This window comes from Melospiza melodia, chromosome 6 (genome assembly GCF_035770615.1).
Source record: "Melospiza melodia melodia isolate bMelMel2 chromosome 6, bMelMel2.pri, whole genome shotgun sequence".
In the NCBI taxonomy this organism is placed as follows: domain Eukaryota; kingdom Metazoa; phylum Chordata; class Aves; order Passeriformes; family Passerellidae; genus Melospiza; species Melospiza melodia.
Window position 1 is genome coordinate 22403218 of NC_086199.1, and position 26095 is coordinate 22429312.

At 44.2% G+C, this 26095-nt stretch overlaps 1 long non-coding RNA gene across 1 annotated transcript in view; it reads left to right on the forward strand.

Annotated features, from left to right (window-relative positions):
- The first annotated feature begins 237 nt into the window (after nucleotides 1-237).
- The window catches only part of LOC134419952 (uncharacterized), a 61862-nt gene continuing 36004 nt past the window's right edge, over nucleotides 238-26095 (forward strand). The window contains exon 1 of the long non-coding RNA XR_010028200.1: nucleotides 238-285. This is a non-coding gene — a long non-coding RNA (uncharacterized LOC134419952). The remainder of the gene's footprint in view (nucleotides 286-26095) is intronic.

Consider the following 26095-nt stretch of genomic DNA (forward strand, 5'->3'; position numbering starts at 1 on the left):
ACTGAAGAAAACAAAATGGAAGCTATTATCTGAAGGCAGCTTTCATCGTAGCAGCGAGGCAGGCAGGGAGCAGCTCAAGTATAATAAGACAAAATGTGAGACAAATGTTGCCTCCTCCGAGCCAGCATCTGACCTCGACAGTGAGCGCCTTCCGCTAAGCTGGCTGTTTACAGCCCCCGCTCCGGCATCCATCTTGAGGTTTGTGGGATGTTGTTTTTGTTCCCATCCCTCCATCTGATCGGGCACAAGCAACATATATTCCTCTGCCTTCACCCCGACCCTGAGGTATGCTGACATCTTGATTTCATCCCCTTCTCCACCTCTCGCAGCCCAGCGAGTAAGCTGGGAGAACAATTTACTGAGAACCAGCAGGCCTGGAGCCGGGGAGTCACCCTGCTGCTGCGGGGGGAAGGCTACATTTGGGAAGTGAGTTTTTTCCTGTATTGCCGAGGTCTGGGTGTGCAGCACCATCTCCACTTGGCCCTGCAAAGCAGAATAAGTCAGTAGCATGAGCTCACCTTCTTTTTCTCTCCTCTGCTTCCCCTCCCAGGGAAAAAGCCACCAAGTGCGACAGCAGGAGCTGATTCAGGCAACGGGTGTTCTGTCCCTTCAGCAAATGGGGCTGGGAGGAGTGATGGAGGAGGGGTTGCAGACCGTGCTGCTGACCTGCTGAATTATGACTTTAATGCAGTCACTTTAATAACTTGCTGTAGCTCCAACCACCAGATGCAATTTATGGCAAAGCAGGCGCCCAGGCATTTTTCTTTCTATGAAGACTAAGCAGATCTCTGATTACCACCCCCTCCCCCCAAACCATTACCTTCCCCCGCTTGCTCTGCTAATGGAAAAATGTTATGTGTCTATGTGCTTTTTTTCCCCAAGCCCTGTTTTCAGGAAATGGTGGAGAATGAGAAACTAACACAAGCGTGCACACATGCTTTTGCAGGAAAGATTGCTTTAACTCCATTCTTTAACCACGCAATATTCCTCCTGCTAGCAGAATTGCCAGTTCTTTTTCTAAAACCTTACAACCTCAGCCAGATGCAAAGCAAATTCCAGGGTTGATTTGTAGGGAAAAAGAAAGATCCCTCCCTCCATCTGACCAAAATAATCTGAAGTCTGAGTGATTTCACTGCACAATACAAAGCCTGCAGCCCTTTAGATCTCCCTTCTGTAAAGAAAGCTTAAATACAAGCCACAAACAAACAAAAAAGATGAACCTGGGTATGATGAATGGGCGAACTGAACTCAAGATTTAATTGTGTATTTAATGTTTGTATACAATAGATGGGTACATTGAGAAAGCAATGTACAGCTAGGCAGCAGATTGCCCGCCAGTTCTCCTCTTTTAAAGACCCATTCATTTTCCATCTAAGGGATGAATTCTTCCTCCCACTCTCTTCTCTCTCTTTTTCTGTGATTTGCATGATCATTTGCTGCATATATTATGAATTACTGTTTATCTTAGTCCAGCCTGCAAAGCAATTTCCCAAATAAATTTCAATGGATCAATAAATTCAGATTGTGTTTTCTCTTCCAAATTGAGGGAAAGAAAAACAGTAAGACTAAGTAAATGTTTTCTTTTTAGCTAAATGGAAAAAAAATCTGAATTAAATACATAATGCCTATTTCTAATTCTTAGGGGTCACTCAGAAGCCCTATGATTCAACTGGTTTGTATCTTACTTTTGATTTTCCTTCCATTCCTGAAAAAAAAAGTGTACTTGGAACTGCAACCCTGAAAAATTGTGTGTACTGCTTTGAACCCACTGAAAAAGCGTCCATACAAGGACTAGCAGATAAGTCCTTTGTGACTGTTAAATATTTATCAGCAAGGCAAATTCCTCCTAGGTTACAGCAAGTACAGTTTGGAATGACCTGTCTCTACGCTTTCAGAAACGAGCACCAGATTCCTGTAAAACATCCATCTCCTCATTCAGCTAGGATAATGTTTTCTTCTCAAGCTTTGAGATAGATTGATTAATATGTAGCATATACGGCAAATTTCTTAGGAAAAAAGTTGTAACATATGGGAGCATTCAAGTTCCAGAAAGAAGAGTATAAATTGGACGTTTCCATATGGGTTCGGTCTGATGTGTCTGTCTATCTGTGTTTATAGTGACCTGCCCTGATTGTACCAAGATTGCATTACTGTCTCCAGTACTGCAAGATGTACCTGCAAGCACACACTCAGCCACACAGGTATTTCTTCTAGGTGTGATGAGTTGTCTTTGAGCAACTGAATCTATCTCTGCTTACTACAGAGGCAGCCAAAACCAGACTCAGACTTTCTGAAGGCTAGAGTTAGGTGGAATGAATCTTTGCTCAAGCATTCAACCACAGTGCCTTGGCTTGTGCCGTTAGCTTCCTGAATTCCCAGATGACTTCCCACCACAGCTTAGCCAGGCCTGGAACTGCTTATTTTCTCAGAAGAGATGAGGTGAAATGCAGTTAGTTCAGCAAAGCCAGTGGCACTTCCAAATTATATGTAAAAGTATGTATTTGTAGTCTTGTTTTTCAAATGTTGTCTTAAATATGCTTAATTCTTAACAGGCTCAAAATACTCTCTCCAGTTGTGATGACTTTTAAAAATCCCGTTCAAATGTTTATCATGCCATAAGGAAAACCGCCCATGCAGCGGTCAGTAAGTCAGTAGTACGTGCACAGAATGAAAGCAGATGCCTTCGTGCGCTCTTGCTGCCGCCGGGGCAGTGCCCGGCCCAGGTACTGCTCCAGCGGGAGCTCGGCGCCTCTGGCCCCGGAGAGCCCGCTCTGGCTCCGGCCGAGGGGGCCGCGCCCGGGCCGTGCCGTGTCGGCTGCGTGCTGCCGATCGGCCCGGGGCGGCTGTGCAAGGGCTGAGGCAGAGGCGAGAAATTCGGAGAGCAGCCATGAAGTTGTGAGGAGGTTGTTAATGGCGGCGCGTGTGGCTGCAGGTACGCGGTGACACTGGAGCTCATTCTGGAGACTCCTCTGATTCGGCTATGTTTTTCTTTTTTGTACCTGGCCTTTGATTAAAAATGCCTCGCTTCCAGCTCACACTGCCTTTTAAATGGCTCTGTAAAGCCCTCTCGCGGTTCCCAGCTCACATCAGAAGCAGGGCTGGAAGTGTTTCTCTGCAGAATAAACATACGGGCTGTAAATCCTGTGATTCAGAAGATCGCCTGCAGTATTCCTCTCCGCTGTTGCCATAGGTAACCGGGCTCTGCAAAACACCATTTACCCTGGAATGCAAGGAGACTCGGAGCTCAGCAAGGGCACTCCGGTTAACCCTTTCCTAGCAGAAAAAAAAAAAAAATCCCTGTGGTGATCCCAGCCGAAACTCCTTTCTCATGTGTGTAAATTCCCACACAATAAACCCGCACCACGTACATTGAGGCAAATGACGTGCCCAGCGCGGCCCCAAGCATGTGCACACGCGCTGTGTGTGCGGGAATGGCGGGTTCCTTCTCCTCTCGTCGGCAGGGCAGGCAGGCCTGGCAGGGCGCTCCGGGACTGCTGACTCACGGGGCTGTGCGGGCACAGCCTCGGCCGGGAGCCCGCGGGACGGCTTAAACTGGCACCGCATGAAGGAACGGAAAGGCAACTGAATAAGGCTCGCAGTCCAAATCCAAGGTTTGTGGGGTGGTACTTGTCAACGTATTTAAGACAGGAGCTTAGGAAGGAAGACCTAGAGCTCATACCACAGAATTTTGTGGGGTTTTTTGGTAGCTAGCAGGGGATCCCTAATGTTTACAAGGTTTTGCCATTGTCATCTAATGGAGACTTATCAAGTCAGACGATGAGTGCAAGTTTAACACTTCTTTTCTGCCTCACACTTCTTTGCAGTCCAGGCACTTCAAACATCTCCTCATGGTCTTCTACTCCATTGCCTCAGGCAGTGAATGTGGACAATCAATAGTTATCTGCAGCTTAGGAGGACAGGGGCAGAATGTGGCCCTCACTTTTTTCCTCCTCTAATTCTGACCTACCTGTGGGCTAATGTGGATTCCAGCAGAAGAGGAGCTAAGTGAGGTACTATGTCTGAACGGTGTTTTTTTGCCACAGCCACAGCAGCAACGCTGCCTAGAGAGCAGGTAGCAGCATATGCTCTGCCTTTGCCTTTTTTTCCCACATGAAGCTGAGGATTATGTGTGTGTGAAAAGTAAATTCCTAGCCCTGTGTTCAAGCAGGGGTTAATTTATACTGCAGAGAAGCTGCAGGTGAGACTGAAGACTTGTCTCATTTTTCAGTTTCACAAACCCTGATACAAGAGCCTAAATATGTTTTGTTCCAAACCACTGCTGTCTTCTTTCTCATACTCCCCTCTGCAGTTCAATGCATGCACGGATACACATCACCAAATTGTTTTTTTTTTTTTTTATGACACAGTATTGCTGCAGGGTCATTTACATACAGGTGAAAATGCAAAATTCCTGCTCTGAAGTGTTAACAATGTTGGTTAGTTTTACATCAAAAGTCTGATGGGAATACAAAGAATTCAGGAAATGTGGATAAGGCTGAAATTACATTCATAAAAGATCATGAAGTGGTTGGAAATCACAGCCCATGCACGGACAAGCCTGTATTGACACTGCTGTAAGGGATTCCTGGGCAGAGCAGGGGGGAGCGAAGGAGAGGTCAGTGTGCTTTGTGGGATTCTGTGGCATTACTGGGGCAAGTTAGTCCTTCTCTGTTATTTGAACTGTGAGTGAGTATTTTTTTAAGATTTTTTTTTATGTTGCTAGAATAAAAAGGAACAGGCAAGAGAAAATGACCCCAAATCATAAGGGGATTGCTGTCTGTGGAAAAGTGCAAACACAGAATGAAATTGTTTTCCTGCAAAATTCTTTTTTTCATGGCTTGTTTCCATGCCACCACAGAGAAGAATGGTGAAGAAAATTATGTACAAGGAAAGGTACTTTTAAAGATTCCCAAGAGCTACTGATTGGGTGTTGCTGTTTCACATTCTCCAAATTGCTGTTACATCAGTCTGGATGGTGGAGATAAAACTGTAAGAGAGCTGAAAAAGAATGGAGCAATGTGTGGACGCACAATGATAGATATGTGTGCGCTCTTTTTTGATTTATAGGATTTATTTGCATACTCCTTTGGCATTGCCAGAGCCTCTCTGCAGACCTAACACTTGATCCCCTGTTATGCTGAGTCCCCTGGGAGCTGTTGACATTGTGGGGTATCTGCTGAGGCGTCAGGGACAGGTTGTGTGGGTGGAGAAATGGGAGCATGAGATCAGAAACAGGAGTGTCTGTGGGGCACAGCAAAGTGATAACTGGACTAGTTGAGCCTCTCCTAAAGGTCTGAAAACCACTGGAATCACTGAAGAAGCAGAGGTTGGAGCTTGTTCCTTTTCCTGATTTTATATGATTGCCTGAAGTCAAGGGTATTTAAATGTCAAGTTTTTATGTAGTTCCTAAATTTACTTAGGTTCGGGTGTTTACAGCAGAAGGTTTGTGTCCTTGTGCACTCCTGTCTGTGTACTTGAATGATGATAAATGCCAAGGCTTTCTTTGGGGGCTTGTGTTTTTCCACAACCGAGGTGACACATTCCCATTAAGTTTAACCTTCTCCCCCAAGAGTTGCTACAATTTATTTCTTTTGGAAGGGAAATATCAGAGCTGTAGCGGGCCCAAAGCAATTTTCTTTGAAGGCTGCCTTGGCTGCGACTGCGGATACAGTGACAAAGAGGAGATTGTGGCAGAACTGCTAGCTGGGCGCTCGGGCAGGAAAGGGTTACTGTCTGCACAGCTCTCTGTCTGGAGCTGCAGGCAAAACCCAGAGAGAGACAATGATGTCAGCACTACCTCCAGGCCCAGGGCCCCTTGCCTGACAATGTGGGCAATCCAACACATTCCCATCTGCCACAACAAGAGCATTCATGCTCCTATTTCCTGACCTCTTTGGATTAAAGCATGTGGAGTTAAATATACATCCAGCCCCGTGCTCCTGCACTTGCGTTGCACCAGAAATAGACTTATGGGAAACTGGCTGCAGCTTTTGCCACCCGACACTTGGGACCTGTCTCAACGTTGTCATCGAGAAAAGCACATGCTGGTCCGGTCGGGAGATTGTACAGTCATGTACACATAGCTAAAACACAGTTCGCTTTTGTGCCTGGAAGTGCTGCATGTAATCAGCAGGCAGTCAGAAAGAGGTGGGGCGGGGGAAGGGCAGCTGAGATAGAAAATGAAGATTAGTCAGAAGCAGTGATTTCAGCGTTTTAGCCATCTGAAACTTGCTGAGGTTTTTAGTACCACATAAAAAGTTCTGACAGCAGAGAGAGACCTTGGCTGAGCTGGGTGGTGGAAGAGGGAGAGCATGCGGCAGGATTTGCATGCTGCCATGCCGGGCTGGCAGACACATGGAGTGCAGCTCTGACAAGGAGAGCTTTTTGTTTGCTTAATACTGAAGCCATTCTGGTAGTGCAAAATTCTAGTAATTACAAGCATTTTATTGCTTTTATTCAGGATGTGTGTGCATGTGGGGTCTGTTGCATGCACATGGTATCATGTTGTTTCTTTCTCATGTCTGTGGGTGCTGTGTATCTGTGGCTCTATGCCCATATGTATCTGTGCATCTCCATATTTATCTGTCATTCTGTGTCTGCATTGCTCAGTCTTTTTCCTTTTAAGTGTCGGAGTTGCATTTATTTTCTGTGCACAGATGAGTTTTCCTGTACTATACACTAAAGTGAAAAGAAATGTAGGGAGAGCTTGCATTTTGTTTATGTCTTTGTCAAGAAAATGCTTCACAATTGAGAAATATGAATGAAAAAGAAAATGAGACTATTTCTTTTCCTTTCTTTCTCTTTTGTCTACAGTCTTCTGTCTTATCTTCCCAGTAATATATTTTCTTTTCTCTCCCTTTTCCCCCATCACACTGCAAACTCCTGTTCCCATAACAAATGTTTTAAATGTTTTCTATCCTGCCTGTACAGTCAGTCTCTTTTTCATAGCATGTTTCTTGTACAGTATTTTTTTTTTTTAAACAGCTCATAGCAGTCCTTAACACAGCAAATTCCTGTATGCAGTTTGGTTTGGTATCTCTCCCCTTCATATGGCCTCTGCTTATGGCACTCAGGATCTCAGAGAGCACAACACAGGGAAGCAGAACAAAAATAAACTCTCCAAAATCTGTAGTTCCCCAATGGCTCAAAGAGGTCTTGGAAGAAGGTTTAGCTGATAAAATCCTTAGAGGGTGGTTGGAGAGGTGAGGCCAAATGGTTAATGTAGGATAAAAACTGCAAACCCCTTAATTCTCTTAGTGTTTGGCTTAACTTTGCCTTGACACTGAGGAGATGGTGGTAAGTAAGGATGAGCTTGTATTAGAAATAGGATTCTCTCTTTCTGCCCAGCCTTGCCTGTGCCAGTTCCAGTATCACAGGGCATCAGCGCTACAAAATTCTCTATCAGTTTCTGCTGGTAGAGGTTTGGAACTGCCTCACTTCTCAATTAGTGTAATCAAAGCCAAGACCCTGGCATCTTTCCCAAGAGCTTTCTTCTCCCTGTGAAACAGAGAATACTGAAAACCAGTCAGAAAAAGTGGAGCCAGACTGCAGCAAGCATTGGATTTCACCGGTGGTATAATAAGGAAGCTGCCTGTAGTGTCAGCCACTCCAAAGGAGACATACAGACAAGTTAAAGTGGTAATATGCATAATGTCTGTCATCCAGATATTTCAGAGCATATAATAAGCTGTGATTAAATCATTAAACTAAAAACTTCAAAAGGGTCTGGCTGTGTAGACTGAGGATCTGAATGCAAGAAATCTCCAGTCTTCTTTCTGCCTTGGTACCTGGTTTGCCACTGCTCTAAGCTAGTCATTTCACACGGATCTTTAATTTTCCCATCAGCACCACCAGGAGTTAATAATACTTAAGCAGAGCAGTGCCTCTTATAGAGTTGTTTTGAAGGAAATGGAGACTTACTGAAGGAGTCTTTGTGTGAATTTGCGTGCCAGTCTGAAGTTCTTCAGGAGCAAAGTGGAGGAAGCATGTTCAGCATGAGATCATCATAGAAATCATGAAGGTCTACAAGTACCAGGGGAAAGACAATGTTAAAAACAGGAGCTCTGCAGTTTTCAGGGACCCTAAATTAGGCTGTGGAACCTAGGAAGAGTTAGGTTTGCAGTTTGAACTGAGACACATGCAGTGCTTATAATCCAGCCATGGTGCCTGATGGACCTCTGCTTTTATTACTTAACTTCACAAAACTAAGTAAATAGATGAGAATAGAATGTCTATGTCCTGACACCCCATGTCTTGCCATGAGTACTTAGACCAGCCACCAAAAGTGTGAAGAATATGTCCTGAAGTTTCCCTGCTTTAAGACCATTATTTTGTTCATGAGCTTTAATTTTTCCCTAGAAATCAAACAGTTTCTCTGTTTATGGCTACACATACATTTTATGTGTAGAATAAGCCAGATATAAGCTACCTTGTGAGAAGTGCTCGGGAGCTGGTTTGGTGCAGGGTAGAGGAAAAGAGGAAGCCTGCAAGTCACATCCTCAAGACTGCCTTCCTCTTCATTGATGTGTGCAGTCGCACTGCCCAAAAGAGCCATTTGAGGAGTTTGAGAATGCATGGAGCAAGTGCTCCATTTCACTTATGATCAAGATAAACAAGGGCGTCAGCTGAAGCAGAGCTCCTGAGGTGCTCTGTGTAATTCAGTGGCTGGCAGTAGTGACTGCTGCTTAGGAGATGGATTTATTAAGATTATCAGTAAGTGTTATTTGGAGGTGACTGAAATCGCTGGGTGGACTCCAGAGGATTAGCTTTCCAAAGATAGCAAATGCAAAACAAAACAAAACAAAAAAAGCAACCCCAAACAAACAAGTCACCAGTACCAGTTGTGTTTATTTAATAAAGTCTCTGCACAGGATTAGCTCACAAGCATTTGCTGATTTTTGTGACTGGAGATATGGGGGATGGGAAGGAGGAACCATTTTAGCTGTAATTCCCCAAGTAAAAGCAAAGCTGCAGCAGAGCATCTGGCCTGGTTCACAGAGTAGGTGACAACACACTGGGAGCAGGGCAGGCAGAGGAGGAATCACCTCTTCCTGGATTGCACCGGATTTAGGCAGCCTAGTGTGCAGCAACTCTGATACAGAAATAACCTGTGTGAAGGAGGCTCTGCTCAGGAACTGCCATGTCCCTGTATAAAGGGCACGAGAGCTTTAGGCAGGGCATCATGCTGATCTGAGCCCAAGAAGTGGCCTCTGGGAGACAGCAGCAATCAAAAATAGTCATTTTTTATAGTGAGACTGGAAGAGGCCTCAAAGTGCTTGTAGACATGAATTCACCAAACATCACCCCCACAAGCCTATCTCTCTGGAATAAAGGCTGGTGTTGCTCATCCCAGATGTCAAACTGGAGGCAGAGAGAGCTGTCCAAGCTCCCACAGAGATCAGGCCAGATGGGAACACAGGGAGGGCAGCAAGAGAGGAAGATGAAATTATGATAAAAATTCCATCCTTCAAAAATATGGATGGGGGAAGGGGCTTAGGGACTAATTTAGCCCATGGTTTTATGTTGCTAATGTTGCTAGACAAGTCCCTCCAAAATGCTGATAGCTGGTGGTGTGGAACAAATGAGTCAGTTCTGCAGTGAAGCCTGGCTGTCCTGCTTCAGTACTGTCACCCAGGAGTGACACATGGGAGCTCCCTGCTGTCCCTTCAGCCTTCCTCAGCAGTGCACTACCCGAGCATGATCACCCAAAGGAGAAATATGCTGTTGCTTTTTTGTAATTCATCTAGGCCCCATTGGGATGTGGCAGGAGAGACTGAGGGATTCTCTATTCAAGCCAAGGGAAAGGTGACCAGTGCCCTTGCAATTCCCAGGGAAATGGCTTGTTTCCTTTCATGAGAAGCTGCTTACTTGTTTCCTAAATCCACAGGGATTGCACTAGCTCCTCTTTCCTCCTTCAGAGAAGTCCCTTATACAAAGATAGGCCTGGTTTGCTATTGCCTGTGCTTCTCAAGACTTTCCTAGATACCACGGCAACAGCAGCAGAACTGGATTTTGTAAATCTTTAATTTATACAGTCAGAGTAGAATGGGACCTATGAATACAATTCAGCAATTTCATTCCTCAAGGGTTTCATTCCTCAAGGTTGGGGCTGGGAGGATGGGGATGGGGAGGGGGCTTTGCACTACTTAATGTTCTTGGCATAAGCTATCACAAGTGGAAATAGGATGAGGGAAATGCTGCAGCTCACTGAAGTGGAAGAAAAAGGGTGGGAACCCAGTGATGCAGTTTTATACTGAGGGGACAAAATTGTCTGGTAACCTGTGTGCTTAATCCCATGCTGTGATTGAAGGATATGTCAGCAGTAACTAAAATAGAAGCACAGGGTGAGGTACAGAGCCTTGGCTCCAAACTACCCAGCTTTTACAGATGTCTTCAGTGCTAAAACTTGTGTTACTGAAATCATTTGTTCCTGCTTCAGAGAAGGTAGAGAGTGTTGGACTAGTAGGCCGAGGAAAAAGGAAGAAAAAGGAAGAAAAGGGGAAAAGGGGAAACAGAAACTGACTGTAGCATTTCAGGATCATGTTTTCATCTCTTTCTATTTGGCTTCACATTTTTTTATAGAAATCATAATTTTCACTTGAGAAGCTGATGGGTGAAGAAACTATTTTCTCTCATAGATAAAAGTACCTCCATTAAAATAAAAAGGGCAGGATTTTCCTTTTCTATGAGTTTTTCACACATTGGAGAAACATCCTCATTCTCAGGAAAGGAAAGAAAAGCTAACATTTATTTGGAAAACACTTTGCAGTAAGAATAAAAGATAGTACAGGCCTAGTCCACTCTAACTCTTGATTTACAAAGAAGTCCAAAGAGCTTTTTGCTTTCACATTGTGAAGCTGATCAAGAGGTGCAGGTTGCAGTGTGGTGCTGGTGAATAAACGGGGCTCTAGTATAGGTCCTAGACTGCTAGAGGGTCTCACTTCTCCAGACAGAGAGAAGTACTGAGGCACATTTTACTGCCAGGCTTTGTGAACCCATCCACAGTAAAGGGTCTTTGTGCCTGTGACTGATTTGCAATATCTAAAAAAAAAAAATCAAACCCATTTAGTAAGACTAATTTGCTTGCTCTAATTTACATCAGAGAACGCAGCACATTATGATTGGTGACACCAAGGATGGTTTAAGATCACCTCTGTCCTTGAATTCAATACATACATAGAGTACAGCCAAGAATAAGGATCTGTCTCTTTCTGTGATAAATACCCACTTTTATGGGACTGTGGCCATGAGTCCAATTTAACATTATGAAGTAATTTTCTGTGACAATTCAGGTCCCAACTTCATCACTCTCATCACTCTCATCTTTCTCTCTACTTGATATATTTTAGTATTTGGTATTATGCCTAATATGGAGAGATTCCAGCGAATTAGATGAGGCATTTAATAAAGGTGATGTCTGGACAGTGAGAAGTTTTTTATCTATGAAAAGTCTTCCAGTGATTGTTGGAATATTCTATTTTAAAATCGGTTTGGCTTAGAAGGCCCACATATGTGTGATTTGTCCTCAATAGAAATTAGAGCCTCTCAGCATTTCTACATTGTGGAATGATTATTTTTTTGAGTTATTCATTATAGTCTTCTGAACCTCCCAGGAGTCCATGAGCTCTTTATGAGCCATATAAAAGGATGCAGACTCACTAGCACAGCAGAGAAATTCCCAGGAGGAGAGAGATTTGTAACTAAACTGAGATGGACAGAAAGAGATGGAAAAAGTAAAATTCAGAAAGCCTGGAATAAAAGCAAATTCTTTAACAGCCTAACAATGATCTAGACTCCTGCAACTCAGGAACAGAGCAGGCTATACTGAGGATGTTTAGGAAAAAACCCACAGGACTAAACTGCAAAGATTTGTTTCATATCTGGTTTGGCAGCCAGAGAAAGATAGAAGGAGGTTTGTTTTCTAAGGCTTTCTCAAAACAGTGACCCTGAAAAAAACATGCCTGTTACCCTCAGAGGACCTACTCATCTTACTGACATGCAGAATACTCTCCAAAAGAAGAATAATTTCTTTTAAGTACAATAAACAGGGCATACAGGTCAAAGTGAAAAACAGCAAATCTGGTATTTCTAAGAATTCACAAACAAAAGAATTTAAAGAAAATGCAGACAGAAGTTGCACATACTATAAATGCCTAAGTCTCTTAATAAACACTTTTGGGATTCCCAGACTGCTAAAGAAAATCTTGCATAGCAAAGCCCTTTCTCACAAAGAGACAATTAGATAAATGCCACCTGCTGATTGCAAAACTGGCTGAAACTTACTGGGATCCACACATCTTACATATTCCAGCTTATTTTCCTACCTGGAAACAAAGTCTGGTAGAGTTGCATATTAAATGGAATGTGACAGAACCAAAGCTAGCTAAATAATGGAAACATATTTGTGAATATTTTTTCAGTGAAAATATTGCCAAAATTCTCAATATTATTGATAATGAATTATTTAATCACCTCCAGACGAAACTCCAACAGAATCCCTGTCTGTACTCTTCTGCCAACAAGTCTTACGCATTCACAGCACTCCCTCCACAGTGACTGCAGAAATGCCTCACTCCAGGAGAGGATTTGAGTCTGCTGCTATCAGCTGAGTCAATGTTTCACAGTCCTGACAGAACTACTCAGTCAGGGATGGACTGCATGGACAGTCAGGCCTATGGGCAGGGCTGGGCTTGTGGGTATGCTCAGGACAGGGGTACACAGGGCTACGCCCAAACAGGAGCCTCATGTACAAATACAAGGTGCATACGAGACACCTGTTTAATGTGTGGTAGTGTTTCTCCCTCACATAGGTTTATGTGCTTTAAAAGCTGTGGGACAAATACATGTTCATGGCCACTGTGTGTTAGGGTAGATGTGCCCCATGGGGCACTGATCCCCATGAACAGTCTGGGGTAAAGGGAATTCCATAGGACTTTGTTTTCTGTCTCCTCCATTACTTTGTCTCTCACTTTCCAGTAAGCTTTTCTGCAAACAGCTCCTTACACAGCCAGGATATGGGATGGCCCTCATGCACGGCTGTTCAGAACTGCACACTGCTGCATGGAGTGGCTGCAGGTGTCTGTCCTGCCCGCAGCATCAGCCCAAGGATGCCTCTGCCTCTTCCTGTGTCATCTGCACTTCACCAGCAGCAGTTTCTCCCTTTGGCCTGAGGGCTTTTGCCTGGGCTTTGCTCAGATCTGTTGTTCAAGCAAAGGGCAGAGTAAACACTCAGTGAAGTCTCGCATGTTTCAGGCTGTTTTAGGCATGTTTGTTTCAGACCGCCCAGTTCGTTGATCTCACTTGTTTTTAACTCATGCAGGGCACAGAATTCAGGTCAGCTCTTTCCTCACTCTCCTCTCCGTCCTGCCCTGCTGGAGTACATGCTATTTCCAGATGAGGTCACACATTCCCCCCTTTCCTTGTCCTACCACTCACGAGCCTGTTCTTTCCATTAGGGTTTAATGAGAGGCCCACTAGCCGTGGCAATCCCAGCCCTCCAGTCACTGCTGCAGCCAAGGTCAAGCCCGGGGCAAGAATTGTCCACAAATACAGACACCAGAGTGAAGGGAAGGAAAGAACAATAAGAGCCATTTACTTCCCAATGCACTTAAGCGCTTGAGAGAAGCTGCCCCCCAGATTGCTGAGTCAGCAGCGGCTGACAAATTAGTCAACAGGATGACTGGGCCTCAGCTCCTGGCAATTAGCATGGACAAAGCTTTGTGTGTGCCGGTGTGTTTTCCTATTAGCTGCGGCTTGCACGCCTGTGAAGGGAGGAGGGACTGGGGAAGGAAATGGCTCACCTTGACTTCACAAACACATGGAATTTGCGTTCCCAAGGTTGCACAGCATTCATTTGGCTTCCTGTTTCAGCATCTTTGCAGGCTGTAGCCATTAAGAATAAAGTATGCTGAGAGCCTCTTAAGAGGGAGGTGCATCAACACAGCTGGAGGAAGGGTGAGCCCTGAATTGTGGTAGCAGAGACACTACAAATTGTGAGTGGTTCAGTTTAACCCATCAGTGTGGCTAACAAAACCGGTACTGTAAGGGTCAAGGAGTGTTGGCGAGGGCCGGGCAGAAGAGTTTACTGTTGAGAACAGCATTGCCAGTATATTCAGTATGGGAGTAAGAAAGGTGTCACAGATCCAGAGTGAGAGGCTTTGGCAGAGCTCAGGGTGATGAAATGATAGAGACAGAGGGGGATAAGGACTGGACTAAAAGAGGATTCTGTAGGTCAGAAGTTCAGTGTCTTGTCAAAGCGATTTGGGAAGCCAGGGGCTAAAAGGTGGAGCTGCAGGTCAGGATTAAGCTGAACATAGGAGCTGAGTTCTGTCACCATTTGGCAGAGGTCACTGCCTCCAAAGCAGGCTGCAGCGGTCATGGCCCATGCTGTGAACAATGAAATTTCCTGGATTCAGCTCTGGTGGAACTACAAACACACTTTGTTGTTAAAATCCTCTGCATCTCCTCTTGTCTTCCATCTCTGAGGCGAGGTCACCAGTGCTCTCAGACAAGGTGTGAATTGCAAGTCCTCAGAGGACCCAAGATGAAAGGTCAAGTACATCTGTTTTTTTAGCCTCACCTTCACTCATTGCATATCCATGTCCCTGGTAAGACAGACCCTACCATGTTATCATCCTCATTTACGATACTGGTCAGAGTGATTTAGCCAAAGTTCAGTGGTGACCCCAGCTGTGAAAGACTGCTGTGACCCGTGAAGGTTTAGTGGGCTTTGTTCTGGGTGCTCTGAGACCCATCTCTCTGCTTACAGGCTTTCACAATAGCTGAGCTCAACTGAGAGCTGCAAAAGCATTCAAGCTATCATTCCTCCTATATGTGAGAATGGGGGTGAGAGACAATGTATTCCAGGCATCACTGCATGCTCCTTTGCTAAGCATAAGTGGAATCCCTGGACTTCAAATCCTGCTGCTGAGAGCCTAGCAACAAGTGAATGTATCTACGTAAGCTTTTAAGGAACGACTAGGTTAGTGGAGGTGAAAGTAGGTCAGAATGTTTTATTTTCTGAGTTTGTTGGATTTCTTTCTAGGAACAGTAATGCTCTGCCCCTGTAAGTCGCCTCTCTATCAAGAGACTATCAGTGCCATATCCATTTACACACCTTTATGCCACACTAAACCTGAGACAGGTAATTCCTTTCTGTTGACAGACAACAGAAGCCACAGTAGTCTCACACTACTTCACCTTTACCAAAGGAGAGGAGTATGCACCAGGGTGCTTCCTGCAGAGCAGCTGGCACTCAGCAGCTTGCTGTTCCTATGGTGACCTCTCTGTCTTTGACCCCTGTGATTTTCTGCTTAGCTGTAGGCTGATTTGGGGCAGATTTTTACTGATCTCTTAACTGCTGAACAGTGTTTTCTGAAAATACTAGCTGACATCTATCGTATTATTAGGTACCTAAATAGCTTTTGAATCTGGATGTCCCTTCCTCATGCTTCGATTCTTCATCCCTTAAAAAGGTCTAACTGTAGTTTGGGCTTGGGTCAGGGTTGTACATCTGCAAATGAATGTGCCTGTGGAGGAGCTGTGGCCATCTGGGTGCTCCTGTTCTCCTCTCAAGGAATGTAGCTGGGGCCTTCCTTCTGCTCATCCTGTCATGGCAGGAGTTACACAGCACTTTGATTATGCTGCTGTGCCTGAGCTTCAGAACTTTAACCTATGGATTTTCTCATCCTGTCAGCCAGGACAGGGAGTTACAAGGAGTAAACCCATTTCATCCAGAATTCAAACCACTACAGATGCATGAAAATAGTGAGTCCTCGTTGCTTGTCTTTGGACTTCTGCAGTACCAAGAAACTCCGTAAGTCTTGCACCATATAGAAAAACCCACGGCTATCTATTCTATGTAACACACACAATTTATCATATATGCATCCCATAAGGAACCATGGACAAAGATCAGCTGAATTGTCTCTCTGTGAACCTTCCTCGTGAGTGTCAGAAAGTGGTTTATCTCTTTATCACAAGAGGGAAAGTTCAGGGTAGCTTTGCTGCAAATTCAGGCCCTCAGTTTTAGTTCCATAATTTACAGCACTTAGCTTTCTATAATTCTGTGTTATGCCAAACACAGTTGCTTAAAAAATCCAGACTTGTTCATGTGAGGTGCATGTGCAACTGCAGTAAGATCCATGCTGACTGCAGCATTTACAAGAACATCTGAAGGAGTATCATAATGAAAATATGTTAGTGACAAGCTAGGGCCTACGTGTTATAGCAAAGATTCAAGGTTGTCTAAGGTACTGTAACTTTGAGTCAGCCACTCATTGCAGTGAATTTCATTCCAAATGAGCTATGCTTCCTGCAGCAAACAAACCAGGGATGCATACAGTGCAGGAGTGCAGGTGTATTTTAGTAACATGGAGCTACAACAGATTGTTACTAACAGTAATTCCCAGATTGCCATTTCTTTCCTGAAGCACATTCCTAAAACAGCTACTTTAGGGAAAGTGCCAGCAAATAACACTCCCTGTCTGATGATACCCACTTTCTCGCCTCTGCTCTTTAATGTGGGTATTTTTTCTGATGGAAGGCACTCAGTTAATTTTGGAGTCTAAAAGGTACATGCAGGACAGGGCACGTTTCTTTAACATGGTCTTGACATTATTCCTCCTGCCCTCCTGGAAGTAATGTGCCTGAGGAATGCAATGGCCTCTTTTCTGACCTGGCAAGCAATGCCATTTGTAGTGTTGACACTTGTCCCAGTGGGACTTGGGCTGGGATTTTTCCATCCTTCCCTTGCCCAGTTCATTTTGTCCAGCGTGCCAAAACGGTGTCAAATGGCATTTTTGCAATTATCAATCTAGACTGGGCTGGACCTGGTGACATGGAGGTGAAAGGATCTGGAGTGTGTTTTCCTGTCCTGCCAAACTAGCCAGTATCTCCTTGTGCTTATTCAGCAGGTTAACTTTGACAATGGCAGTATGAATATTTTGCTGCCATTTAGCTAATAGCTACATTTCCTGTTGCAAAATCATGTAAAGGGAAATGAGGGAAAAAGAACTGCTGTGGCAGGAGACAAAGGCCCCATTCAGTGGCTGGTTTAAGGTGTGCTCATGCTGTAGGCTGATTGCTTTTAGCAGCAGGTCTGACAAAATGTTGACCATATATCCCTGAAAAGGGATATTTGATTTTTACAAGCCAAATGCTTGAGATTATCATTTCACCATTTCTTAGGTCTCAGATACCACATGCAGATCGGATCCAGCCTAAAAAGAATGAAAGGACTATAGCATCTAAGTAAGATATTATCAATGCCCCCCATAATATCGGTGGTAAAAATAATTAAGTCTTTCTACTTCTCTTGTGTGTTCCATCTGAGGGTCTCAAAGCATTTTACAAGCATTAATTAATTAAACTTTCATCTTCTCCCTGAGGCTTTTTCTGTGCTGGAGGTGGTTCAGTCCAGTTGGGTAGATGTGGCTGTTGAAATCACAGCTTATTCTCAAACCACTGGTTAAAAACTCCCTCTGGAAATCTTCAGTTCTTACAGCTGCTGCCCTTTCATCCTGCAGCTGTGCTTCCCCATCTTAGTTAGGTGTATGATTTCTCTTCATCTGGCCCATGAATGCTCAGATCTGCAGGTCCCATCTTCTAGCTCTGTCTTGTTTGAGCAGGTGATGCCATTGGCATGATCCCTAGGAGCTAAACTAACCTGCCACTAGCCCCAGAATTACTGTAGAAGTATTTAAGTAGCTTAAAGACACTTTGAGTTCTGTAATCCTCCCTCCCACTTAGACCGGGGGATCTGGACTAGAAAGAAATTAAAAGAGAAGGGATAAAGATCACTAAGCACAAATATTTGAAATTAACTCTTTAGGTAAGCATTTAAATTTGAAATATGCCAAGTGTTTACAGATAAAATACAGAAATTGCTTATCCCATTGTTGAAATGCAGTCATTCTTAGGGCTGAATGTGACAATTATTTAACAGTACAGAGTAGCACTTCCATCATCTCTTATGGAAGGAATTAGATTACATCCAGCTGAAACTGAACAGAAGTAGAACTGCCCAAAGTGGGACGCAGTCATTGGGAATCACTGGGATTCTGGTCCCATCTGAAAGGAAACACATCAGAGCACCTATCAGAGAATAATAGTTACAGCCATAATTAATATATTATATTACTTGGCTTTAAAAAAGTTATAATAAAAATAGTAATAGTAATTAGCAACTATGCAAAGTATGCAGAAAGCCATTGGGGTTTGGTTGGCAAGAAACTGTTGAAATACTTTTGCATTTGTATTTATGTAACATCTTTTGTCTGGGGATCCCAAACTATATCACCAACTGCAGCAATAAAAACCTCCTGGACATGGCAAGCTGTATGTTGTTCTGTTAACAACATAATTTTGGAAATCATCTGTAGCATTTTTAATCAGAAATATGTGAAGTATTTGATTTCATTAATTTGAGTTCAATATTGTGCATTCCTCACCTAGAAACCAAAAAGACTGGCACATTATAAATATGCTGGCATATAGAATTGTAGGGAGAATGACTAATTTAATAATGTGTACTGTGTATTACATGTTTCTTCCTGAGCAATGAAGGTGCTTTACAAAGGCTGGTGGCAATAGAGAATATTTTCAGTTAATTGGAAATGCATACTTTGTTCCCAAGATACACAATTATCCATTCATTGAATTCTACACTTTTCTTGTGTTTGGTGTGTTTTAGTGCCCGTGTTTTACAGGTAAAATAATAGAAGGGATACATTAAACCCTTCACAGTCAGTGGCAAGGCAGGGACAAATTAAAGTCTCTTGATCCTCTCTCTCAACATTGAAAGCGTTGTTTCTCTCTCAGTTTCACCGGGCAAGCAAAGCAGGACTGGAAAAAAGGGTTTTCAAGGATGACCTTCTGGGTCATCCTCTCCTGTCCCCTGCCATCACGGGCAACATGTTCTATTGTGGCTTTTGTGACTGTGACAAAGAAAGAATGAGTCACACTTCTCTGCTGGACACCAGACCGCTCATTGATACAGTCCAGGTTGCCTTTCTGAGAAAAGGCAATGATGGTATCTTAAGGCAGCTTGCAGTGGGAAAAGGCTGGTCTGGTTTGTTTTCTGGGATTAGAGGAGAATGGCAGCCTTCCAGTGCCAGGTGCTGGGAACTTAAAGGTGCTGCTGAGTAGGGGTTTTCTCACAGACTCAGCTTCAGCTCTGCACTTCCCTAGCCATGTCAAGCAATACCTTAAAGCTAGAAGGCTACTTTCACAACACAAAAGACAATGATTTCAGGAAGCATCTTGTAAGAGCATCCTGCAGACTACCTTTTAAACCAATGTCTGAGATTAGTTAGGTTGGTCACAGGATTGGAAGGTAGGATTAGATAATTCCATTCATCCCCTCATTCCCCACAGGATAGTATTCGTGGCAAATGTTAGATGGATTGTTCCTAGGGCTTTGTGACAAGTGCCTCTTAGGTCCTTCAGGCCTGTACACTGTAAGAGTTTACCATCTCCCCCCCCCCGACTTGTGGGCTGTTTTATCCCTTTTTTGTGCTCTGCATGAGCTAGTCCTGCTTGAAGAGGTAACTAGCTGGGTTATGTGTTTGCAGGTCCATGGATGTATTTAGTTCAGTTTCCCCCACCTTTATGTTATATCAGTGAATGTGCACAGGTGTCAGCAGGGCCCTTGCAGAAGAGTTCAGGGAACACAGTGGGAATGTCCTCAGTCTGCGAGCTGGGAAGTATCAGCTTGGCTGAACTTCATGTTTTCCTTGGACTGTACAGTGCTTTGCAGGCTGATGACAAATGGGAAGTAGCCAGTTCTGTAGCCAATTTTATTATTTCTCATTTTATTGTCAAAGGAAGGGAAATTCACAAAATTTGTGAGGATCTTGCCCACTTCCCCTCTCCACTGCAGAGCTGCTCATTTATTTTTGTTTTATACTGTAAATAGTTAGAGAAGGAAAGCTCCACAGGCCTTGGAGTTAATCCCAGGGTGTAGCACTGTACATGACAAATCTGTGTGGTCATGCTTCTCATCACTGTTGCCTGCAGCATCCATACCTGGCTGGTATCATTTGGTTCCTGTCTTTAGTTCTCTCTCAAATTTCAAAGCATGAGAGGAGCAGAAGTTGGATGGCAGGGACAGACAAGAAGATGGTGTAGAAGATAGAAAGAATGGGGAAGCACAAGAGTGACAGCAGAACGGTCACAGGAACACTGATGAAGCTGGGAAAAGAGTAAACAATCATAAAGCACTCTCCTATGAAATCTGGTTCACAAGTCATTATATACTGATATTTCTCATCTGTCAGCTTGCAGCTGTGAAATCTGCTGGCAAGGTGTGCATCACTTTCTTTAGTAGGACAGACATTTGAAAAAACATCCAGCCTTCTAGTAGTCCTACATCTCTTGTGCATAAGCTCAGGCTGTAAGAAGACTGGAGAGGGAAACCAGACATTGAAATCTGAGTCTGGTTCAATTCACTGGACTGGAAGGAAGGCTGATGATGTCCTCATTTGCTGAATACTTTATATACAATCTGGTATACTGAATAGGCAGGCATCTGAAAGAAGGCAAATGAGAGTTAAAGACTGGATTGCTGCACGTGCATTTCTTACCTCTGCTATCTCTACACTTGTATGTAGTTTTTTAAAATACAATGTGTAGTGTGTTTAAATTAGTAGTACTACTTTCTCCGGACACATTAGAAACACTTGCCTCTGCTTTGTGTTTCTTAGCCCTTAATTCTCATGCAAGCTGGTGAAACTTCCTCATGCAAGTCATGGGTTAGGACAATCAAAACCTTTTTAGTTCTTAGTTAGATCTCACCAAACACCAGATGTTATGTCATGGGGCTTTATAATTTTCTTTGCTTCGTCCCTATGAAGCCATTCTGAATCAGACCTGGATGGGTACCTGAGGGGGAGTCACCGTGTTCAAAGTGGAGGCTGTGGAGAGCTGTGTCTCTGTTGTCTCTGAAGAGAATTTCTTCTCTGATATACTTGACTGGAGGGGATAATCTGGCACTAACTTCTCCTTCTCCCACCTCCTGGTTGGAGAGTCGATGTGAACTAATAGGTATTTTCCTGCCTAACATCTGTGGTTCACGAAATTTTCTGTGGCTGACGTGGTGCCAAGAGACAGAGGGGTTATTTTGGGGTACAATCCTTTTAATTTATTTTGTTTTCCTCTTTCTATAGCAGTGTAGCAATCACCGTCCTGGCAGCAGGCACGCCCTGAGGGAAGGGAGAGGAGCCGCTTCTGAAGACAGTCAGAATACTTCATGGCTGCTTGTCCTCTCTTTGACTGCGGCATCAGCTGGGGGCAGGGGGAGGAGAAGTGCCTCAGGCTCATTCAGAGTTGACCCATGGTTATTTTTAGCTCCTTAATGTTCCTTCCAAGCCCCCTGCCCCTCCCCTTCCTCCCCCCAGTTCATTTCTCTCCTCTTGGCAAACGGCACTTTGTGAGCTACTCAGTCACAGGTTAAAAAGCACTGAAAAAAGTCAAAGGGCAGGCAACGGAGGTACTCCTCCGAGAGAGGCACTTGAAAGGTCAGGAAATGCCTGAGCCGTGGGTAGGAGCCCCTCCTAGCCTGGCTCTGCTTAATAAGCAGTCTTGCCAGCCCAGGCACACAGGGTGATGGGGCTCAGATCTGAAAAACCGTATGAAGGAGGGAAGAGGCGACAGTAAAGGAAGAGTAGGAAGAGAGATAGAGAGATAAAAAAGAGTTGTTGTAAACAAAGGGGACTAATTGAGGTGAAGGACAATTGCACTGCTTGAGCATGAAAGAGGAACGAAGAGCAATTTTACTTCCCTCCATTTGGAAGCTTGGAGGATCTCTAGCCAAAGGGTGATGGGCTTCCTCATCCCCAGTGGAGTCCCTAAATATCCCTAAAAGCCAGACCTCCAGAGGCGTGAGGAGAGGACATGTAGGCAGCTCCACCTGAAGGACACACCTTTTACCTTGCCATTAGATGGGACTTGCCAGTGAACGATGAACAGCTGACAAGCAAGAAGGTGCTGGGTCCTGGAGAAAGCCAGATCTTTGCCTTTAGGGGGAGAATGAGACAGTCATTGTGGAGAGGCTTTCCCTGTGCTTTGCAGGGCCGTTGGCAGCCCACCCTTGCTCCTGGCTGGTAAAGCAACAGATGAGGTCTGAAGTTGGGCCCAAATCCCAGCAGTTTGGTCAAAGCAGGCGTGCAGAATCTAAGAAACCTGCACCAGGTGAGGTAGAAAGCAATGCAATTGCAGGTTTTAATCCTGAGGCTCTTGTCTCAGCACGGGCCACTCCGATGTCTCACAGGATCTTCTGCCTGCATTGTTCTGTCTGTTTTGTTTCTGTGTTGTTTTGTCTGTCCATCCATCATGGTGCAGGATTTGAGCTTTCCAAGCAATATAGGGTTTTTTCTCACTGTGTCCCAGGAGGCAGGATTATAGTGTACAATACTCTTTGCTCAAAAGCTGGGGAATGGCTCCTGCAAAAGGCAGGGCAAGCCCTTTCCCCAGGCAAGCCCTCAGGTTGAGAATGAAAAATCCGCTCCCTTTCCCCATCTCTCGGTGGGGACCTGGAAAGGAGCAGCTGGGTGGCTCAGCTGGCTACTGCAGCCGGGTCCAGTGTCATGAGGATGCCAGGGCAGAAATAACCTGCTCAAAATAACATGGCTCCTCCCTGCACCATTCCCCCTGCTGCCCCCATGTAGCCCACTCTTTACAGTAGCTTCTTCTTAGTTTTCCAAAGTCCCAGCTGTGTGTCCTTATCTCAGGCAGGGAAGCAGGTTGCCTGGATACAGTCCCTCTGCTGAGCAGCGCAGTCCCCTGGAAATCAGTCTGCAATCCTTCCCCTCCTCTTCCCCAGCATTGCTTCACTTTGTGGAAGATGGATTTGGGTCTCTGGAGGACTTCTGGATGCAAAAAAAAGGCGGGGTGGGAAACAAAGCATCAAAAATGTCAGCATTCCCTCTTCACCCCAAAGAAAGAGTCAGATGAAGGGATTGCAGAGAAAGGCAGGGCAAGGAAACTGTTCCACCCATTGTTGGAGGCCAGGATGAAGCTGGTCCTAACCCAAAAAAAGAGGATCCCACCCGTGAGCTGAGCCAAGAAGCCACTCAGAAATTGCATCACTAGCAACAGAGGGTAGGTCTGATTGATATAGTCCAGCAAGAGTGAACCCAACTGAGCATACCCAGATGTCAGGATAATCATTGCTCTGAAAATGAGGTTGCACAGAATGGGGCAGGTTTTGGAGGGGATAAAACAATTTTCCTTTGTCTTGGTGTGTGAAGGGATAAAACAATTCCCATTCCTCTTGGTGTGTCTTTCTTCACAGTTTTGCAATTGCAGAGCCTCCTTGGCAGCAGACAGCTTCCTTTGGCTGATGTTGCTAGAAAAATCTGCTAATGTGGAAAAGCACTGTGATGTGCTTACAGGCATCTAAACTGTAAAGACCACAAAAAATGTTCACCTTGTTTCAAAAGCCTTTAACCAGGAAGAATATAAGAAAGATGAAAGAGCATTTACTATCAATATCAGAAAAAAACTAATTCAAGTAAGTCCTTTTTGCTTGCTTTATTCCCTAATTTTCTTAATGCAAAAAGCCACACCTGCTTCATTTCTAGATAAGAAATATAAATCCTTACAAAGGATAATTTCTCAGCAACATTACAAAGTCTCCATATAGCACGAGTCTGTAATTGAAAAATACTGTATTACTGCAATAATCCTTGTATTCAAACCATCTGTCATCAATGGTCTGTCTCCACCTTCCCCATAATCCTCTGACACGGGCCAGTTTCAGGGAAAGGTAACAGTATAACTGGACTTAACTGGTTGATATCAGAAGGCAAGCTCATGCTCCACAGGTCCAGTAAAGTAAGTGGCTTTTGTAGCAGACACTAAAATGCAACAGATGAGATGTAAAATACAAATATATTTCAGGACCATAAGGAGGAAAAACCCCTAAACTAAGACTCTTTTATGCGGTTTGGCCTGTCAGAAGCACTCAGCCTCTTATGCAGTTTGTCACTGCAGGCGGGGCATCAGCAGAAGTGTCTCTGCTGACTATGGCACTGCAGGATCTCAGTGGGAGGTAGGTATCTCTCAGTTACACTGGTCTTACTGAGGGCTCTAAGGAACCAAAGGAACCTTTCACATTCCCCAAGAAAAGCAATGGCCACCCACTGCAGCTTGGCAAGCACTGGTAATTCCCAGTGAGAAAGTCTATTCAGCTGGCAGTCATCTGCATTCAACAGCAGTTTCAGTTTCCTAGTGCACTGAGAGTACATCCCTGATGCAGTGCTTTAGAGTGCACTGAGCATGATGTAAATCACAGATGACAGTAGCGATTTCTGCTCTGAGGGGAATGACTGCAACCCTTTAGCCATATTAAGATAGAAAAATGCAGTCTTGGACACTGGCATGTATGGTAATCTAAAATCATTCTGGCTTTGATACCTTCCCTGTGGGGTGAACTGTGAAAACTGGCTCCAGCATTCTTGGTTGCTTTCTTCAACCCATCACCAGCACCTCAGTCATCTCTTGATGTAGTGTTGGAGACTTGCAGTCAGGCAACTGCAGGTTAAGTCATTCAGCTGCATCATATATGCAAGTAGAAAAAGACTAACCACAAAGCTGGGATTCATCCCTGTATACAGAATGACACAACGTGTGCCTTCTTGCTGGCCCTTTATTAATCCCATATGAATTTCAAGTAATGAAAGTAGCAAAATAGAACTGCATAACACCCAGCAAGTGCCCTGAAGCAACTAGTATGCTGCTAGAATAGGTGTGGAACCTTCTCAGGGCAAATTTCCTGAGGGCAGGGCAGGGAAAGGAGAAAGAGAAGATCAATCTCTGGCAGCAGCAACGATGATAAGGATCTGTAGATGGGGGGGGGGGTTTCTTTCTTTAATCTCAGAAATTAGAATTAATCAGTGCATAACAGCACAATACTGATGAGACTTTTTAACAATGGTGGCTCCTCTACTCCGTTTTCTTTGCATCAGACACACTAAATCAAGAGACCAGATATGGATGTCACTGGGAATTGGGGTGTATCTGAGGAGGGAAGAAGGAAAAAGGGAGAGATAGAAGCTCAGATTACCGGTTTTTTACATTTTTTTTTCTCATTCCCATTTTAAAGAGAAAAAGAGAAAGACACACACAGAGAAAGAGAGCGTGAATCATTTAGCATGAATTTTGCTTGAGTGAGGACTGACATAAGTGTGTGAAATAGGAAGGCAATGTATGAATAATGCAGAACAAGACTCTGTGCAGACAGAAGACTGTTACTGTGTCCCTGTTTACAGCTACTGAAAGCACAATCAAATAGATACAGAAAGAGTTCAAAAAGCCTGCATGGTCATCTCATGATGAAAAGGTGTTAAAATACATTGTGGGCCACAAAATTCCACTTCTCAATAACTGCTCTGAATTTGCCCATCTGCTCATACCAAGACAAAGAGAAGTTGGTGCTGCTTTCAGTTAGAACTGCAATGACTTCCCTGCAGGTTAGGCTTGCTCTAAGTTATGCCCAAGCTGCACTGGCTGCTCTGGTAGACAAAGGCAGAAACATGGGGGAGAACATATGCTGAGTACCTCTGTCATGCAGTCTACCATGCACTCCTGGGAGAAGGGTTTGTAGAACCACAGAAAACAGGTATTTTTATGAAGGTGAGGCCTGAAAGAATTCACATGTGTCCTTCTGCTTATTTACAGTTGGTACATGCAAGAAACTGAAGTCATTTCTCATTCCTTTTATGGGAGAAAGTATGGTAAGGAACTAGCACGCTCTCCCAGGATGCTTGGGACAGCTGGTTTGCATTTGTGGTCCTGCCACTGGCTGGTTTTGGCAAAAGAGCATCATTTCTGTGCCACTGGTGAAGCACTTTGAATTCTTCTAACAAAAAGCAGCATGTAAGAGCTGGATATTAACTCAGATTCTTCTAACAAGCCCATCATCGTACCGTGTGGTCTCTTATGTTCTGTAATTAAGGCACACTTCTGCCCTAAGGAGGATATTCTTATTCCTTCCCTTGCTTTATTCCAGTTCTGGATGGAATTTGCAATAATTTCTGAGGTAGCCTGTTGGATCCCATCCACATGGCTGGCCCTTTTCCAAATCACATTCCAGGAG